This window comes from Tupaia chinensis, unplaced genomic scaffold, assembly GCF_000334495.1.
Source record: "Tupaia chinensis unplaced genomic scaffold, TupChi_1.0 Scaffold000606_1, whole genome shotgun sequence".
Classification (NCBI taxonomy): Eukaryota; Metazoa; Chordata; class Mammalia; order Scandentia; family Tupaiidae; genus Tupaia; species Tupaia belangeri.
In genome coordinates this window covers 364,295-385,541 of record NW_006160124.1, presented here as the reverse complement: position 1 = coordinate 385,541, position 21,247 = coordinate 364,295, and the positions used below count along the sequence as shown (strand labels likewise).

General features: G+C 40.1%; 1 pseudogene; it reads left to right on the top strand.

The window, feature by feature from the left end:
• Nucleotides 1-15,174: 15,174 nt before the first annotated feature.
• The window catches only part of LOC102485519 (ADP-ribosylation factor-like protein 8B), a 27,848-nt pseudogene continuing 21,775 nt past the window's right edge, over nucleotides 15,175-21,247 (top strand).

The window sequence follows — 21,247 nt, the reverse complement described above, 5'->3', positions numbered from 1 at the left end:
CCTGGTCCGGGACGCGACCCGCGGTCGACTACGTGGGAGTCCAGCGACATAGCCATTACGCTAACTGCTGGTTCCCTTCTTTTCTTTTTTAAGAGACTTTTTTGCTATAGGGCTCATGCACTTGTGGAGAGACAGAGAGACAGAAAATGAGAAATCATCCCCCTTTGGGGTGATTAACTCCCTTCTTCTTTCTCTCGAGATTTTGGGCATGCATGCACGCATACTCTGTAGGAGTTTTAGGTCTCTGGGTCTGGGACTCAAACTACAGTTGACTACATGAGAGTCTGGCCACATAACCACTACATCATCCGCTGGGCACTGTTTATGTTTTTTTGAGGTTTTTGCCTTAAGGAAATGTGTGCTCGCTGGAGAGAGAGACACAGACAGAGACAGTGACAGGGAAAGTGAGAAATCACCCCACAAGGGGGGGATGGCAGCACCACAATTTCTTTTCCTCCATTCTCCTCCGGGGATCTTGGTATGCACACACAAGCACGGGTGTGATTTTCAAGCCACCAGGTCCAGGACTCAAACCACGGTGAGCCATGTGGGAGTCCAGTGACATAATCACTATGCCATCTGCTAGCCACATATGTGGGCGAACCTTTAAAAATAAATAAATAAAATAAGAATTACTTATTTAATTTATTATTTATTTATTTATTTATTTATTTAAATTTGACAGAGAGGGACAGAGAGAGAGAGAGAGAGAGAGCAAGCTGCCAGGTCTGGGACTCAAACTGCGGTCCACCATGTGGGAGTCCATCACACCACCTTCAGGTCCGAATGTCATTTTTCAACTAATTAATTTCAGGAGTTAGAACTTTATAAATAAAGATTTAAAAACAAGGTAAATAATAAGTTAACCGCCATAGTTCTTAAGAAAGGTTAGAAAAAATAATGGAAATGACTGTTGTTTCTGTGTTATTATTTCATTCGACATCCAAATGATTTTTTTTAAAGAGAGATTTTTTGCTATAGGGCACATGCACTTGAGAGTCAGAGAGAGAGACAGAAAGAAAGAAAGCGAGAAATCACCTCTCCCCCCACCACTGAGGGGTGGGGATGGCCACATCGCAATCCCTTCTCCTTCATTCTCCTTTTGGGATTTTGGGCAAACATGCACATGTGCCCTGCATGAGTTTTAAGCCGCTGGGTCTGGAACTCAAACCGTGATCAACTATGTGGGAGTCAAGTGATATAACCATGACACCATCTGCTGGTCCCAATCCAGACAATTGCTGATACTCATTTTGAGAAAATTACTTAAAATGCAGGCAGAGCTTTAGGAGATGTGTGTATTATAACCCCGTCTTGTTTGTTCTTTCTCAGTTATTCATTAACCTTATGAGTTTGTATTTCTTCCTGGAAAAAGAAACATAATGAAATAGATGGTTCTTTTAAGCATCCTGACATTGAAATCATGAGATTCTTTGACTATAAGGAAGGAAGCCTAAAGATATAGAGGAGAAAGAGAAAAAGAGTAATGTAAATGGAGTTCACAGATGCGGTGCAGTTATCACAGCTTTTGAATGTGGTGGTATTATCGGTCTTTCTGTGTGTGTGTCTGGGGGAGGTGGTTTAGTCTTTTTCTCAAAGGTATTTCTCTGTGATAATTTGGTATTTTTAGCGCTGTAAGCACAACATGGTACAAGCACTGCAGACGCTCCAGCCCAAACCTGCCAGCCTTGCTGTAGGCGACCTTCCCGTACTATTTAAGCTGTCCTCTAAATAGACACAACAAGGGGATAATCACACTTCTTTTCTTAAAATAATGCCACTGATTTTTAAAGGGAAGACTAGACAGGAATACAATCTTCTTACTTAGAAATGTAGGGCTGTATTGGCAAATAGTCATCTGAAGAAGTAAGTGGCATTACTTAGTGTACCTGTGATGTACACTAATGGTGGGCAATAAATCAAGTCCACTTTTCAAGCGTAAAAATGGAAAAGATGGAAGTGGAAATGGAAAAATGGGAAAAAGCAAAACAAGGGAACAAACAAACGAAAATCCAAGAACGGGGGCCACCAGTGGTACAGAACTTAAGGCACTGGATCCCACATGGCCAGCTTCCCAGTTCGAGTACTAGACCCAGTAGCCTGAAAATCACCCCAGGTGCTGTGTGCGTGCCCAACATCCCAAGAAGAGGCTGGAGGAGGAGAGGTTGCGGTGTGGCTGATGCCCCTGGAGGGTGATTTTGCACTTTGCCTCTCTCTCTGTCTCTCTCTGGCAAGCACATATGTCCTATAGCAAAAGAAAAACAAAACAAAAAGAAACAACAAAAAAAAGCCCCAAGGAATGGTTCCACCATGGTGGCACAACAGCAGCACACAGCTGTGCAATACAAGAAGCCACATGGAAGACCAGAGTTCTGTTCCTGAGTCAACCTGTACCCACCAGGCATGTGCTCATGCCCGTAATTCTGGCTGATAAGATGGCTGGTAGCAGGATGACACTGTGAGAGCCTGAGGGTGTTTGGCCCTCTCATTCTTACTCTTTTTCATGAAAGAAAGATTCTAAACTAAAACAACAAAACAAAACAAAACAAACAAACAAATAAAAAACAGGGGCCAGCAGGTGCCGTGGTGGTTAAGGGTGCTGTACTCCTACAGGGTCAACTGCAGTTCAAGTCCTGGACCTGGTAGCTTGCTTTCTTACTTTCCCTCTCACTCTTTCTCTGACTCTTGCTCTGTCCCTCTCTAGACAAATTAAAATTAATTAATTAAGTAAGTATTCCAAAAAAAATAACATTTTTGTCATTTTTACTTCTGACCTTTTAGATAAAATAAACAGAACACTACAGAATGGGTTTAAGTCACTTCTTTCTCTCTCCAGTGAAGAACTTTGGAGAGGTTTATTTATTTATTTTTAAAGAAGCATTAAGATTGGGGAAGAAAATTTAAGAAATAAATAACAGCCAGAATAAAGAAATTCTCTTGCAATCTATCCATCTAAGAGAGTACATACATTTCCTTCTTCGAGAGTCATTTGTATTCTCCCCAGTAAAAATATTAGCACCATGATGCCTTGACTGGGTTCCTTGACAATCCCTGCAGTGAGAACAGACATCTGTTACTGAGCCTCTATTTAGGGAAAAGGTATTAACTCTCAGAAAACACAAAGGAAGAAATCTCATCTATTTCACCAGGGTGGTGTTTTTCCACCCTACCCCCTAAAAAGGAGCGAGAAGTAAAACTTCTGAATATCTGATATAATTAACTTCTCCCACCAATATGTCTTCTGTTGTCCCCTGTACTGGGCTGAGTTTTGGTCTCCTAAAACATATGTCCACCCAAAACCTGTGACTATGATATATATATCTATATATAGATATATATAGATATATATGTTATCATTCAGGCTAGCCCTGTAGGTTAGGGATTAAGCCCTGTGCATCAGGAACTAGATCCCACATGACCAATCATGGTTCAAATCTAGCCACAGCAGGTCGAAAAACACACTGTGTGTGTGTGTATGCCCAAAATCCTGAAGAGAAAGAGAAATGGAGGACTCTGACATGACTATGCCCAATGGGGGGGGGGGGGGGAGGGGTGCTCTCATTCTCTCTGTCAAGTGCACGCATCTTCTGTCCAAGCATGTCTATGTATATATATACACACATTCAGTGACACTTGTTAAACACAGAACAGGACAAAAGACTATTGAGGACCATTGCGACAGGTATGAGGACTACTGCAATGGTATTTCGCACTAGGGGAAAGAGAGAGAGATTGGGCTCAACTTTTAATACAGCATAGGCGAGTAGGAACTTAGAGCCAGAGAGCAGGATGAGCCAGAGCCCAGTCAGAGGATGAAAGGTAAGTAAGAGGAAACTTCAAGGGTAAAGGAAATTGAAGCTAAACTGACCTAACAAGATTCTTGCTGAAGAGGGGCCAAGGTGATCAGACATTACCTGGGGAATGATGACAGATGAAGAACCTGATCAAATATTGAGAGTGATTGGATATTGAAGGTAGGGGTTTCTTGATAAACCGACCTAGAAGGGTTTGCTAAACTGTTTGCTAAAACTGATTTTTTTTTTTTTTTTAAAAAGAGAGAGTGCACAGGAAAGTATAGGATGGAGAGAGTTTTGTTTTTGTTTTCGTTTTTTAAGTTTATTTATTTCTTTCGAGAGAGGGAAAAAGAGACAGTCACCTCCAACAGGGTGCTCAGGCTGCAATCCATCCTTGGTCTGCATTGGCCAGGATTTGGACACTCATGCACACACTCAGTGTGTACAGGGAGACCTAGATGTGAGTAACTGTGACCCCCTCACATGGCTTCAGCATCTTGGAAGTTATGTTACTGCAGCACCATCACGGCTGGTTGCAAGACAGGCAATTTTGACAGGGTTTTGCCACATAGTGATCTTCTGCCCCAGCCTCCCAGTTAGCTAGGATTACAGGTGTGTAGTACTGCACCTGGCCTGCTTAGGTTGATCCGGAATTGAACACAGGCCTCCCATGCCCAGGCCTCAAACAGTAGCACTTGATTGCTTGCACCACGAGAGTTGGGCCTGCTAAAACGAGATTTTACAGGGAAGTGCACAGATAGGCCTGGGAGAGGGTCCAGGAAACTGATTAACATTTGGTTAAGCAGAGAATCTTTTTAACCACTATGGATTGAACATTTAGGTCCTCCCCATATTTCTATGTTGAAGCCATAATCCTCAGGGTGATGGTATTTGAAAGTGAGGCGTATGGAGAAAACTAGGTCATGATGGTGACTGAGCCCACATGGATGGGCTCAGTGCCTTTATAAGAACAGACATGAGGAGCCAGCTGATGGCATAATGGTTAAGCGGGCTGGATCCCATATGACCAGCCCTGTGGTTCAAATCCCAGTCTCAGAGGTGTGAGGAACACACCAGACATGTGAATGTACATGTACAAAATTCTAAAGAGAAGGAGAGATTGAGGAGAAGGAGGGGTGGAGAAGTCCCCCAAAGAGGTGATTTCTCACTACCTGCACTCCACATCGTTTCTCTCCAGCAAACACATGCACCCTCTCGCATAAAAAATATAAATGAACATGAGAAAGGTGTTCTGCCATATGAGGATACAACAAGAAGGCAGAAGTCTGTAAGCCAAGAAAAGGGTCCTTGCCAAACCCAACTATGCTGAGACCCTGGTCTTGAACTTACAGCCTCAAGAACTAAATCTTTGTTGTCTAAGCCTCACAATAGATATGATTTGTTATAACATCCTAAGCTAAGACAGTGAACTTACTTGGGAAGAAAGGTCTTTGCAGGCCTCTTAAATTAGAGCTCAAGATGAGATCATCCAGAATTGGGGTGGCTCCTAAATCCAATGACTTGTATCCTCGTAAGAGAAGAAGGCCATGTGAAAATGAGGCAGAAAGTGCATGTAATTCCCAGTCAAGGAGCACCCAGGGTGGCCTGCAGCCGTAAGAAGCTAGGAAAGGGACCTGGAATGGATTTTCCCTCAAAACATTCCAAAGGAACCAACTCCCCCTGTACTTTGATTCCACACTTCTGACCTCCAGAACTGGGACAGAATAAATTTCTATTGCTTCAGGCTTCACAGGGTGTGGTCATCTGCCAAAGCAGTTCTACGAAACTCCACAACTTTTCTACATAGAAGTGCTTCTTTCCTCACTAAGGATGTTACAAGAATTTATTCATGTTTAATTAATTAATTAAAAATACAAAAACTAAACAAATGGATGAATAAAAAAAAGAATTTAGTAATGTTGACCACGTTTTCTTCTGTGAAAACCTATCTAGAAGAACCACTTGTTCTAAAGTGAGAAGGGTTCTAAGATAATATTGCATAGGAGTACAGAGTAGGAAAGCTACCACTTAAATAGTGTGAAACTTGCCTATAAAGTGACGCTGAATTTGTCATAGACACAAAGAGCTTTAGTGTCATTCCTCAGTGTCATTCTTAGGCCCTGCATATAAATCAAATTGCTACCTTCACTAACACATTTGAAAGTCTTCTTTTGTATTTGTCATAGACCTTGTTGACAAACGATGCGAGCGACATAATTTCATTCACTTATCATCACAGCTCCAAGTATTCTTACCGGGTCTTTATTCTTAGGCCATTTAAATTACATTGGTAGAAATGAATATGGAACTTGACCACGTGTGATTTTTAAATTTAGAAAGAAAAAGGTTTTTTTTTTTTTCAAAAGATGAAGTACTTTACATTTTATACCCACCAGACAGCAAAATCTAAAAGGCTGACAATAACACGCTTTGGCAAAGATGTAAAATGTTAAGAAATCGCATTCTTTGCTGATGGGGATATACCTGGAAGAACAGCTATACTCACTCTGTAGTAAAAGTTAAGATGCAGCTAGTTCCTACCTCAACAATTCTAAACCTATGCATATATGCACCAAGAGACTTGGGCAAAAGGTACAAAGCAGCAAGGTTTATGAAAACAAAAAGGTGGAAACAGTCCGAATGTCCATTAACAGAAGAACAGATAAATAGAAGGAACATGTTCATACAATGGAATATAGCAATGCAAATGAATGAACCACAGTCGTTTATAACGACATTGACAAAGATGCATCTCATAGCATAATGGTGAACAATAACAACCAAAAATGGAAGTTGCAAACTCTCATGTCATTGGTAACAGACACTGACAGCACCCTGCTCCTATGGACCTTACCATTTGGGCACAGGCCAGTCTACCTCCAACTATTTGGAACTGTAACCCTTGCCAGAGGAGTTCCTCCATCTGTTCTGTTTGACACATGGCAGACCAGAGAGCCAGGAAAGTGCCACAGTGTGTATAAGTGCCCCAGCTCCCTTACCCCAGGGGGGATATCTATAAGGTAAAAATTCCACTTGGCTCCCAGAACCCGTTGATGTGATTAAGATATATTTACCCACAGTGGTATCTTCGATAATGATCCTGCATTGGCTGCCCTTCCTTCCCTATATCAGTTCGCTGCTCCCCTGCTGGGTTTTCAGGGTTCACTTCCCAAATACACCACTTGTGTGAGAGTTCATGGTGCACTTCTGGGTAAACAAAATGAAAACAGTATGATTCTATTTTAATGTGATTTGAAAATAAGTAGAATGTCAAGATATTGTTTAGGAGAGGCAGATAGCTTGATTGTTAAGGGTGAAGAAGCTAGATTTACGCTACCTGCATTTGAAACCAGGGTCTGCCCCTTATGAGCTGTTTAACTTTGAGCAGGTCCCTTAATCAGTATCTGCCTCAGTTTCCTCACCTACTGAATGGGGGATAATAAAAATACCTCACATATTTGTGAGGATTAGAGTTAATGTATGTAACGGATTTAGAATAGTGTCTGCCGAGAGAGAGCAAGCACTCAAATAGTAGCTGTTCCTATCATTAAGGATGCAGATATTTGTAATAAAATCATAAAGGAAATATATTGCTTTTGTTTTGTAAATTATTTTAATTGCCAGAGGTCCCATGCACTCAGTAGGGAGAGAAAGCACCCCCGATGAGGTGTGGTCACACTATGGTCTTTTTTTCCTCTATTTCTCTATTCTGTCGAGTTTGGGCACTCACACATATGTGCCCAGCATGATTCACGTATGAGCCACAGGGGTCATGATTCAAACCGTAGTTGGCCATATGGAATCTGGCTTCTAATGCACAAGGCTTAATCATTAAGCGACAGGGTCAGCCCCCGAAAGGAAATGTCAATACGAAATTCAGAAGTATAGCCAGGTATGGTGGTGTGCGCCAGGAATCCCAGCTACTTGGGAGACTGAGGCAGGGGGATCACAAGTTTTAGGCGAGCCTGGGCAGTGTAGTGACATGCTGCCTCTAAACAAGATAAATAAACTTTAAAAAGTAGTAAATTCAGATGCGTGGTTATTTCTGGAAGGGAGGGAGCCTGCCTAGTAGTTGCAGAGAAGGGCATATGAAGATCTCGAAAATATTAGTCACGTTCTGTTTTCTAAGCTTGAGTTAAGGATATGTTTTTCTTGTTTTCTTATTATGCTTCATAACTTACACACAAATTACATCTTTTGAAAGATCAATTATTTTTTAAAAAAACAAAAGACGTTTCACAATTTTTATAAGTCTAAAAAAACCCAGTATCCATCAAATACATCAAACTTTTGTGACCTTTATGCTCCACAGTGCTCTCTGCTTCAGCCACTGTCACCATTTGCCCGGATACCCTGGAGATGCTTGCTTCTCTGACTCTGCTCAGGGTGGCCCCTTTGGGGAAAGGTCTCTCCAGGACACCTCTGCTTTGTAAGTCCTCTGGGCACCAGCCCAAATCATGTGATTCATCTGGAGACATTTAATCACCTGTGCTATAATTTTTTTTCTTACTTTTTTAGTGCCAGAGAGCATATGTATGAGAGAGAGAGGGAGGGAGGGAGAGAGAAAGAGAGAATTCCTTGACAGGGTCTGGTCATGCCTCAATCCTTTTTTCTCAAATTTCTATCCCATCAGGATCCAGGACACAAGCACTAGTATGTTCCCATCGGGCCCTGGATTCAAGCCCCACTTGGCCATATGGGACCTGGCTTCCTCTGCACAGTGCTTAACCACTGCACCTGTTGGCAGTCTCTTGTGATATATTATCTTTAAATATATATATACACATATATACACACACATATATATATTATCTTTAAATATATATACACATATATACACACACATATATATATTATCTTTAAATATATATACACATATATACACACACATATATATATTATCTTTAAATATATATACACATATATACACACACATATATATATTATCTTTAAATATATATACACATATATACACACACATATATATATTATCTTTAAATATATATACACATATATACACACACATATATATATTATCTTTAAATATATATACACATATATACACACACATATATATATTATCTTTAAATATATATACACATATATACACACACATATATATATTATCTTTAAATATATATACACATATATACACACACATATATATATTATCTTTAAATATATATACACATATATACACACACATATATATATTATCTTTAAATATATATACACATATATACACACACATATATATATTATCTTTAAATATATATACACATATATACACACACATATATATATTATCTTTAAATATATATACACATATATACACACACATATATATATTATCTTTAAATATATATACACATATATACACACACATATATATATTATCTTTAAATATATATACACATATATACACACACATATATATATTATCTTTAAATATATATACACATATATACACACACATATATATATTATCTTTAAATATATATACACATATATACACACACATATATATATTATCTTTAAATATATATACACATATATACACACACATATATATATTATCTTTAAATATATATACACATATATACACACACATATATATATTATCTTTAAATATATATACACATATATACACACACATATATATATTATCTTTAAATATATATACACATATATACACACACATATATATATTATCTTTAAATATATATACACATATATACACACACATATATATATTATCTTTAAATATATATACACATATATACACACACATATATATATTATCTTTAAATATATATACACATATATACACACACATATATATATTATCTTTAAATATATATACACATATATACACACACATATATATATTATCTTTAAATATATATACACATATATACACACACATATATATATTATCTTTAAATATATATACACATATATACACACACATATATATATTATCTTTAAATATATATACACATATATACACACACATATATATATTATCTTTAAATATATATACACATATATACACACACATATATATATTATCTTTAAATATATATACACATATATACACACACATATATATATTATCTTTAAATATATATACACATATATACACACACATATATATATTATCTTTAAATATATATACACATATATACACACACATATATATATTATCTTTAAATATATATACACATATATACACACACATATATATATTATCTTTAAATATATATACACATATATACACACACATATATATATTATCTTTAAATATATATACACATATATACACACACATATATATTATCTTTAAATACACACACACACACACACATATATTGTTATGTTTTTGTGTTAGAGATATTTTTGCTATAGGGCACGTGAGCTCACTCGAAAGACAGAAAGTGAGAAATCATCCCCCGGGGAAATGGACATGCCACAATTCCTTCTCCTCCATGCTCTCAGGATTTGGGGCATGCATGCACACGTGCCTGGTGTGTTTTAGGCCACCCCACCCTGAACTCAAACTGTGGTCAGCCATGTCAGTCTGGCGACATGACCATTACACCATCTGCTGGTCCCAATATATTGTTTTTTTTTTCTTAAAGTTTCTCTTTAATGTTAGCAAGAATGGCACTTAAAACTCTTAAAACATTAAACAATTGGTATATGTTTATTTCAGGAAAAAAAAAACATTTAAAAGAAGGGATACTCATGAAAAAAGAAAAAAAAAGTATGCCCATAACACCATCACTCAGCTGTAACCACTGCAAATATCTTGGTGTATATCCTTCCAGATTTTATATCACAGTATACATTATAAAACAAGGCCCAGCCAATGGTGTGGTGATTAAGGTGACTGGATTCTACATGGCCAATTGTGCAGTTCGAGTCCCAAACTGGGCAACTTGACACAGGAGAAAAACATGCCAGATTCATTTACGTGTCCAAAATCCCCAAAGGAGGGAGAAATTGAGGAGGAGGGTTTGCAGCGTGACATACCCCATGAGAGGTGCTTTTTCACTTTCCCTCTCTCTTGTTCTCTCTGTTTTTCTCCAGCAAGCAAAGATGTCTGCTGGCAATTTATTTTAAGCATTAGATTATAAAGAGATGTTATTAAGTAATATGCTTTCTTTCTTTTCTTTCTTTTTTTTTTTTTTTTTCTGGACAGCATACATTCTCAGTGAAGAGAAGAGAAAGCACCCTCCATGGAGAATGGTCAGGCCACAATCTCTTCCATCTCTCTCTCTCTCTTTTCAGAATTTTGGGCATGCATATGCACCTGGTGTGTTTTTCAATCTGCCAGGTCTGGGACTTGAACTGCGTAGTCGGCCCTATAGGATCTAGTTACCTTTAACCACTAGGCCATGGAGCCTGTCCCCTAGTGATATACTATGCAATTTAATATGCCAGGAATGTCTTTCTTCCTTTTTAAAACTTAGTGCCTTCACCACCATGGATGAACAGAAGAGACTCAGCAGCTGCTGTGCCAGGAAAAGGAGGAAGAGTTCACTGTGAGGCTACCAGGGAACTAAGGAAGACAGGGATCCTAGAAAAGAAATCCAACTCTGCCTGGGCCTCACGAAGCTGGACGCTCTGGGTATGCTGGCATCGGGAGCTCGAGGTTCCCCCCAGGGTCCCGCCGTGAGTGTGACTGCACGATGACGCGTGTTGTTCTCTTCTTTTCATCAGCAGGCTTCCCTGCATACATATCCTTCTCCTCCCTTATTACATCTCGTGTTTACTCATATTATCATTTCCCCATAACTTCAACTTACTGAAATTTGGCTTATTAATGACCCATTTTTACCCTTCTAGCATCGCTTCACCTCATGGATCTACACCTCTGTCAACTCTGTCGACCATCTGCATTTTTCTGCAGTTTCCGTTTCAGATTCAGAGTCCAGAGACTCTGATGGACCCTGAGTGTCTGTGTGGATGATTTTGTGCCAGGCCTCTTAATAGGTAATTGGCCAAGATAGAGGGTCGTTGCCCACAGGCCAGGGGCTAGCTCCTGGTCCCTTTGGCCTGTCCTGCAAAAGACAACAGCCCTGCCCCCTCTTCCCTCCCTACTGGAGATCCCTCTGCATAGTATGTCTGGCAAGAACTTGTGGTGTCCTCTGGTGGACACTTTCGGTATTACATGATTCATTAGGACTGTTAAATCTAAGAGAGGTTTGAAGAATGCCGGGAAATGGAATACACTAGGAAATAAAAGGAGTGCATCATATTGACAAGATCGGGTATTGGGCTAGCTCTATGGCCTGGTGGTTGAGGCAGCTAGATCCCACATGGCCAGCCTCACAGTGAGTCCTGGACCCAGCTTGAGAAGCATACTGGGCACATGTGCATGCATGCATGCCTCAAATCCTGAAAGCAGGGAGAGGCGGAGGAGTAGGGATTGTGGAGTAACCATTCCCCATTGGGAAGGGGGTGCTTTCTCCTCTCCCTCTCTCTCTAGCAAGCACACGTGCCCTAATGCAAATACACACACACACACACACACACACACACACACTCACATACCATTTCATGAAACTTTTGTTTCAGGTGTGTGTGTACACACATGGACATGTGTGCATAACAATGTCTATTATATTTATAATGTTCAAAATACTGGACAATTGGCTTGAATTTAAAACTAGATATTCACTGTAAGCACTAGCACAGCTATACTGGTAGAAGCCAGTTGATCAGAGAACTTTTACAGATGGGGAGGGTGTGATGTATGTTTATTTTTTAGAATAGGTCAGATACTGTTCTGACCTATACACCATAATATTTAATAACTATAGTATTTAAAAAATGTGGCATAATCCATATAACCCAGCAGTTCTCTCTCTTCTCCCCGCCCCCATTACTTTCAGGGAGAACACCACCAACCTAGCAGTAGGACACTCTCATGAGACATCTCTCTCCCATTTGTCACATTCATTCTCTCTCTCTCTCTCTCTCATGGATACATACATCTATACAAACATACACATATTCACTTACGTTGAGCAGTAATGAGTTTAACCTATTGTTAGCTGTTAAGATTGGAAGTTTGGAGTCGAATGGTAAAGAACATGGGCTCTAGAGCCAGTTGGTGGAGCCAAATCCTGACCCTTTCATTTACTGGGTGTATGATTAGGTTACTTAACATCTCAGTGCCTCGGTCCTTCATTTGTAAGATGGGGATGAAAATAATGATAGACTCTCCCTCAAAGGCTTGTGAAGTTTGAAAGAACTAACCTACACAAAATGCTTGGACAAGTGTCTGGAACATAGTAAATACTCAATGAATGATTGGCTGTCATTTATTTAGGCTGTGTATAGTTTTTTACTACTACAAGTAAAAATATTGATGTATCAAACAACTTTGTAGCAAAATCTTTGGTAAACGGACATTATTAAGTCTACTTGTAGAAATAGAATTGCTAAGAAAATATGTATATTTTGAAGGTTTATAAGAATTTTGCTGAATTATTCACTTGAATACCAGTGTTTAAGAGCCCGCTTCTCCAAACTCTGGTCAGTACTGAATGCTATGTTCAAAAGACAAAAAAACTTGCCAATTTGATCAGGGAATTGAGATACTTATTATTATGTAAATATTCTTGTCTTTGAGTACTAGCTATCTTGCAAGTGTTTATTGCTCATTTACGTGTGACTATTTCCCAATTAACCTGTGAGCCTCTCATTTTTTAATCTTCTACTCTGGCCAAGCACAAAGTCCTGTATGCAACTTGTCCCAGTACGTCTTAGTTGAATTAAATGTCACAGCTACCACATTTGATCTTTATAATGAATTTTTGAGCAGAACTATCTGGCAGCCAAGAAAGAGAAAACGTCAGCTTGATCTAGTCCCTTCTGTCTCCAAATGGCCTTGAGATATCCTTCCTTTGTGTTTCTGAAAATTGGATGATTACATAAGAACACTTAAATTGCATTTTTTATCACCACTTCTCTCCGGCGGTTATATGTTGAAGTGATCCCCTTCTCAAAGAGACAATAATCACTTGCATACTTTAGACTACACAAATATTGTAGTTTCCAGATATAATTGCTTTTTCATCATCAAGAGAAATTTATGAAGCACCTACTGTGTGCCAGACATAGGGAAGGTATGTGTATGGGGGTTTTTTAAAGAGTATATACACTAAGTATGAAGTACTTGCCCTTCCTGCAAGTAGGTTAGTGTTCGGTTGGTGAGAGAAGTAGCATCATGTGGGAGAATGATGCCGAAGGGGCACCTAGAGATTGGCATTCTATAGCCAGGCTTGCTGAACTTACTGTGTCACCTTGAGGAAGTCTTTTAAGTTTACTGCACTTTTGTTTCTTTACCTAGGAAATAAAAACATGAGATTATGAGGCAGACAAGAGGCCTAGTGGTTAAGGCACTGGATTCCCACATGGCCTACTACAGTTCAAGTCCTGGACCTGAAGGCTTGAAAAATCATGTCAGACCCATGCACATGCCTTCCCAGATCCAGGTGGACAATGGAGGAGAAGGGAGCGCAGCATGGTCGTCTTCCCTGAAAGGTGATTTCTCACTTTCCCTTTCACTGTCTCGCTGTCTCTATCCTCCCCAGCGAGCCCACTTGTCCTATGGCAAAAAACTGTCTCTATCACCCCCAGCGAGCCCACTTGTCCTATGGCAAAAACCTTAAGAAGAATATATATATATAGAGAGAGAGAGAGATTATGTTTCTAATATCCTCTCTCTGCATCTTTTATGAGCTACTGGTTATACAAAATAAAGAGGTGGGGCGAGAAAGAGAGAGATAGTGAGATTCCTACGTGTCCATTGGCAGGCAGTGAGCAATGGGCCAGGCAACGAAGGACTTGAAGGGGAGAGAGAGTACGTCCAGTTGAGGCAATCCAGAAGGAATTGTGGAAGTTGGAATCTGAGCTGGACCTTGCATGGAGGAAGGCTTGTAGGCAAAGAGAGTATGAGAAACAAAATTGGGAAAATAACATGAGTGAAAAACAAAACCCAGTGTGGGAAAGTGCCAGACATATTCTTAGGAACGGAGAGAGCAGCTTGGTGAGAACAGAGGGTTCATACGAACAGCATTGCGATTTCCCTCTAAGAACAAAACGATTATGCGGAGGCTTTGGCTATGCAGCCCAAGAGCTTACCCTCAGTGCTTTAGGGTTCCAAGGCAAATAGTGTCTCCTGCAGGCACCTCTGCTGGTGGGGGTTTCCAGGAGGGCTGAGTTGAGGAGAGTACTGTGATCTGTTTACGCTGTGCATTTGAGTAAGAATGGGGGTGGGGCAGCACAGAGGGACTCTTCTGTGACACGTGCACTGTCATTCCATCTGTAGGTTCTAGGATGACAAAGGTTTTTGCAGAAGGTCAACATGAAGCAGCATTTTATGGCAACTAACATGTGTGAAATACAAGATTGGCCTGGAGAAAGAAGAGACTGGTTAGGAATCTATTTGCAGCATTTAAAGCCTCAGGCCTACTTCTGGGTATTGGCAGTGGGTATGAAGAAGTAGTTCTGACCACAGGAGATGGTTGCAGGGATGACCAATGGAAAATTCTCAGAAAGAAGTTGATGATGGAGCCAAGAACATGGGTGAGGTGAAGAGAGAGTTCAGCAAATCATCAATAGTGGAACCATGGAACAGAAAAGGGGAAGGGAGGGCAAATGCTTCTCCCTCTGAGTTAGAGGAAAGAAGAGACATTGCAAAGTTCTGAACAGAGGAAAGGGAGCTTCTATCTTGTCTTTTTCTCTCTGTCCAGTAAAGCATGGTGCAGGAGAAGGCAATTGACTGGTGTGGTCAGGAAAAGGGTTTTGCAGCATTACAGTCATTTTAGATGCAGAATTTGAGGCAGTGTCTCAACACTAAGAGCACATATAATTGATTATCAACAAATTACTTTTTTGAAGTTTATTTATTTCTTCTGCTGAGAGAGACAGCAGCCTAACAGAGTCTCAATGTCTCAATTTACCCCAGCCTCAGCCATTTCCAGGATCATGGGCACACACATGCCCAGTGTATTCTGGGAGGCTCTAGATGCAAACTTTGAACCGTTCCATGTGGGTCAGACTCTCAGAGTGTCATGCTTAACCACTGTCCCATCAACAAGTTATTTTTAGTACCCAAGCTTCTGTACAGGGAGATAATAGTACATAAAGTGCCTACTTTCTGGGCCTGTTGTGAGGATATTCACCTGGGACAGAGTAAAGACAATAGATAATAGCTATTGGTAAAACTCTAATTTTTATCTTTATATTCAGATATTTATATTTTTACATGTACTGAGAGTAGAAGGGTCAATGTTAGCTGGTAAAGATTGGACAACCACTTGAAGGAATGAGAATGGGAGCTATGTTGTGATCAAATATCTTAAATATCTTGATTCTCCTTTTTTCTGTCATTTAAAAAAATTATTATAGAAAATTTCAAACAAACATAGAAGTAAAGAGAATAGTGTAGTGCCTATCACCCAGATTCAACATTTTGCCAATATATATACTTTTTAATTTACTATTGGATACATGTGCTCACTGGAGAAAAACAGAGAGGGAGAGAGAAAGAGAAAGTGTCAAACCCCCCGAGAGAATGATCACACAGCAATCTCTTCTCCTCTACTCTCCTCTTGGGGTTTTGGGCACACACACACACGTCCCTAGCACATGCCCCCAGGTCATGGACTTGAACTACTCAGTCAGCCATGTGGGATCCAGTTTCCTTAACCATCATGCCACCTGGTTGATGTAAGTTTACTATAGGCCATGTGTTCTTCCACATAGAGAGTTACAGAGAGAGAGAGAGAGAGAGAGCAGTCCCCATGGAGAATGGTCACACCACAATCCCTTCTCTTTCATCACTCTCTCCTTTCAGGATTTGGGGCACACACACATGTGCCCAGTGTGTTTCTTATTTATTTTTTATTTTTGGAGAGGTTTTCGCTATAGGGCACGTGTGCTCGCCAGACAGACAGAGAGAGACATAGAGACAGAAAGTGAGAAATCACCCCCCAGGGGGGATGGTCACGCCGCAATCCCTTCTCCTCCATTCTCCTCTTGGGATCTTGGGCACGTACGCACACGCGCCCGGCGTGAGTTTTAAGCCACCGGGTCCGGGACGTGAACCGTGGTCGACTACTTGGGAGTCCAGCGACATAGCCATTATGCTAACTGCTGGTTCCCCCCAGTGTGTTTTTCAAGCCATCGGGTGTAGGACTTGAACTGTGTGGTGGGATCCATCTGCCTTAACCACCATGTCACTAGCTGGCCTCAATATTTTTTTGGGTGAAGTTATTTTCAAGCAAATCTCAGATATGATTTCATGTAACTGTTTTTAAAAGAATGCAAGAGTTCAATTCCCAACAGTATCGTGGATGAGATATTTTTAGGAAATGTCTCACTAGCATTTAAAAAGAAAAAAATGCTGCATTAAATTAAGGGGAAGAAAAAATTTTAAACGTATTTGAAGAGTTGGTGAGAAAGAGAAATTTTCAGAGGCAAAAAACAAAAACAAAAACAAAACAACAACAACGACAACAAACCCGAAAGTAAGAATCAGAGAAGTAAACAGAAAATTAAAGCAAGCTTTTTAATTTAACCCAGGTGAATTTGAGCTTCTATTTTTTTTTAAACAGTTTTTCAATGTATGATGATCTTCCTGCCCCAGCCTCCCCACCGGGACTACAGGCACCACCTACTGTGCCAGCTCTTTCAGACAGGGTCTCACTTTGTTGACCAGGCCAGCCTGGGCCTTGTGATCCTCCAGCCTCAGTCTTTCCAAGTTGCTGAGATCACAGGCGTGTATCAAGGTGCCCATCTTTTAGGTTAGACTAGAAATTAACACAAGTCTCCTGTACGATACTAGTTTGAGATATTTTAGCAGCAACTGAATCTGTGGCTAGACCCAGAGCTTCTATATTTTTTCTTTTTCAGGTTTTTGTCATAAGATGCATGTGCTCACCAGAGAAGAGACAGGGAAAGACAGAGATGGAAAGTGAGAAATCACCCCCCACAGAGGAGACAGTCAAGCTGCAATCCCTTCTCTTCCATTCTCCTCTCAAGATTCTGGGCATGTGCACACACATGGCTGGCATGATTTTCAAGCCACTGGAACAGGGTCAGCCATGTAGGAATTCACCCGCCCCAACTACCACACCACCTGCTGATCCTCTTTTTTAGGTTTATTATTTATTTATTTATTATTTTCATAAGCAAGAAATAAAGAGAGATACAGGCATCCCAACAGGATCCCCATGCTGTGATCTACTCCCAGCTTCAGCCAACCCCAGATTATGAGTAATCTGGGAAGTCTATGGATACTAACCTAGAACCCATGTGGGTCAAACTCACAGAGCGTTGCATTACCAATGCACTGTCATCTGGCCCCTATTTTTTTTTTTTTAAACAAACTCTAACACGTTTTATTAAAGAAAAATGTTACCTGGTTTATTTTTCACTGATCTATTCCAACAAGTTTCTGAAGACATCAGAATCACCTGGATGAATGACAGCCACTGTGCATACTCTGTAGTATTTTCCAGGTGCCGTGTTCAATTTAATATTATTTCCACTGTACTGATGGAAATCAGTTTCAGTCAACATGGCATGGTACTCTGTTTCAGATTTCCTCAAAGCTGGGCAGTTGTTGGAGGATGACCAATTTCATTTTGCCTTGTCTGATCATCTTCAGAATTTGCTTGGATCTCAGCACATACTTTCCACTTTTCATAACAAGTTGAAGCTTAGAGCTGATTGACTCTAGGGAACCAGCAGTTAGCATAATGGTTAAGTCTCTGGACTCCCACATAGTCGACCACGGTTCACGTCCTGGATCCGGTGGCTTAAAACTCACGCAGGGCACGTGTGCGTGCGTGCCCAAGATCCCGAGAGGAGAATGGAGGAGAAGGGATTGTGGCTTTACCACCACCCCCTGGGGGGTGATTTCTCGCTTTCTGTCTCTATGTCTCTCTCTGTCTATCTGGTGAGCGCACGCGCCCTATAGCGAAAATCTCTCCAAAACAAAAAAAAAGGAGTTGATTGACTCCAACAACTTTTTCATCTTCTCTGTGGCCACCATCTTCCATGCCTTAGGTGTGAGACAGCCCCCAACCAAGAGCAGCCATTGCCCCTATCCTGAATGGTTTCTTTCGATGGAATAGACAGGACCCAGAAAACAGGATCCCCACAAGGTGGGAGTATAATAATAGATTCCCTGCTCTTCCACATTTAACCTGGGATCCCATAGGGATATATCCTCAGTGTAAATGTAAGCTAGAAATAACCAGCTTCTCCAGGTAGCAGCAAGGAAAATTGATTGTCTCACATCTTGACATTGGATAAAGAAGGGGGAAAAAATCATGAAAATTTAAAACCATAAAATGCCCTAACAATAGTTTCTCAGTCTGGAACAGCACTATCAGTAACTCTGGAAAAAGGAAAGCCCTCAGGGTAAGAATTTAAAGTGGTACTAGGTTGGCAATGCCCTTAGGCACCTGCCAGCCACAAATATATATCATCTCTAGAGAAAACCACTTTAAATTGGGGCCTCCAAGAATTCCCACAAATAAAGTTCCAAGAAATTTGAATTCACTGTCAAAACCAACAACATTCACAAATAGCCATGAATGACAGCTAACAGAAAAAAAATAAAATAAAAACAGGTACCAGACACATCAGAATCAAACCACAAAGAATTTATGTAAAAATAATCAGACATGTATCAGAAGAAAAAGTCAGTATGTAAAGTAACTAACGCTGAGAGAAGTTAAGTAAACTAAGGTTAGCCGGCTCACAAGTGACAGAGCCAAGTTTTTAGCCACACTCTGAAATCAGTTCGGTCAATTGCTAAAGCTTTTTAAAAAATTTAATAATATTGCTACACACACACACACACACGCACATGTGTTCCCAAGCTTTGCTTGCACTTTATCATGTTTATATTTTTTGTAAAGAAATAGAACATATTCAATACATAAAATTGAAACCCCATTTGTAGCCCACCTTCTCCCATTCCCATCCTACCAACCTCTAGAGGTTTGTAATGTTCATGCATGCTTTTATAATTCTTCTCCCACCTGCTTTTCCCCTTAACATTATGTTTTTGAGACTTATCTATGTTGATGCATGGAGCTCAACCAGTTCATTCACTTTAACTATGGCATAATACTCTATTGTCTGAAAATATACCACAATTCAGCCAACTGGGTAGAGTGATAGTTAAAGCGGTTTGATCCCACATAGCCAACTGTGTAGTTCAAGTCCCAGGCAGCAGCTTGAAAAATATGCCAGGCACACGTGTGCGCATGCCCAAAAGCCCAAGAGGAGAATGGAGGAGATGGGACTGTGGCATGATTATTCCTCCCAAGGGGGCGGAGGTCGTGTACTTTCTTACTTTATTTCTCTCTCATTCCCTCTATCTTTCATAATCTCCAGTGAGTACCTGTGACCTACAGCAACTTAGAAAGAAAAGAAAGAAAAAGAAAGAAAGAAGGAAGGAAGGAAGGAAGGAAGGAAGGAAGGAAGGAAGGAAGGAAGAAAGAAAGAAAGAAAGAAAGAAAGAAAGAAAGAAAGAAAGAAAATGTACCATAACCCATTTATTCACTTTCCCATTAACAGAAGTTCAAGTCGTTTTCAATTTTTGTAGCATATGTGAGAATTTCTCTGGAATAGGCCAAGGATATTAACCTTACTAGGTATAGCCAAATGGTTTTCCAAAGTGGTTGCGGTTTTTTGCTCCCCTGATTGTGTATCGAACTACTTTAGCTCCACAGCAACAATGCTCGGTTGTTTTCAGTTTTGCCAATGCTATGGGAATAAAATGGTATTTCAGTGTATTAATCTGCATCTTCCTGGTTATTAGTGAGACTGAGGAGCTTTTCAGATATTTATTGACCTTTGAATTTTCTCTTTAGTGACTTGCCTATGCAAATTCTTCATCTATTTTTTATTGACTTATTTGCCCATTTCCTCATTGATTTGCGGAAGTGTTCTTAAGTATTCTAGGTACCAATTCTTTATTGATAATAGGTGATATGACTATCTTTTCACAACTCAGGATTGTCTTTTCATTTTTTAGAGGTATCTTCTGATGCACAGAAGTTTTTATTTTTGTTTTTTAATTGATAGAGAATATGGGCACTCAGCAGAGAGACAGAGAGATAGAGATAGTGAGAGAGGGGAAGAAAGCACCCCTCAATGGGACATGACCATGCCACAGTCCCTTCTCCATTTCTCCATCCTGTCAGGGTTTTGGACATGGATACTCACATGCCCAGCATGTTTTCTGAGCTTCTGGGGCAGAACTCAAATCCCAGTCAGTCAAGTGGAATTTAATTCCTTTAACCACTAGGTCACAGGGCTGGCTCAGAAATTTTAGTTTTGAGGGGGACCCCGCGCCGAGCGAGCGAGGCGGTGGCGGGCGGAGTAGGCCCTGCGCCGGCCCACCTGGGCCCTGC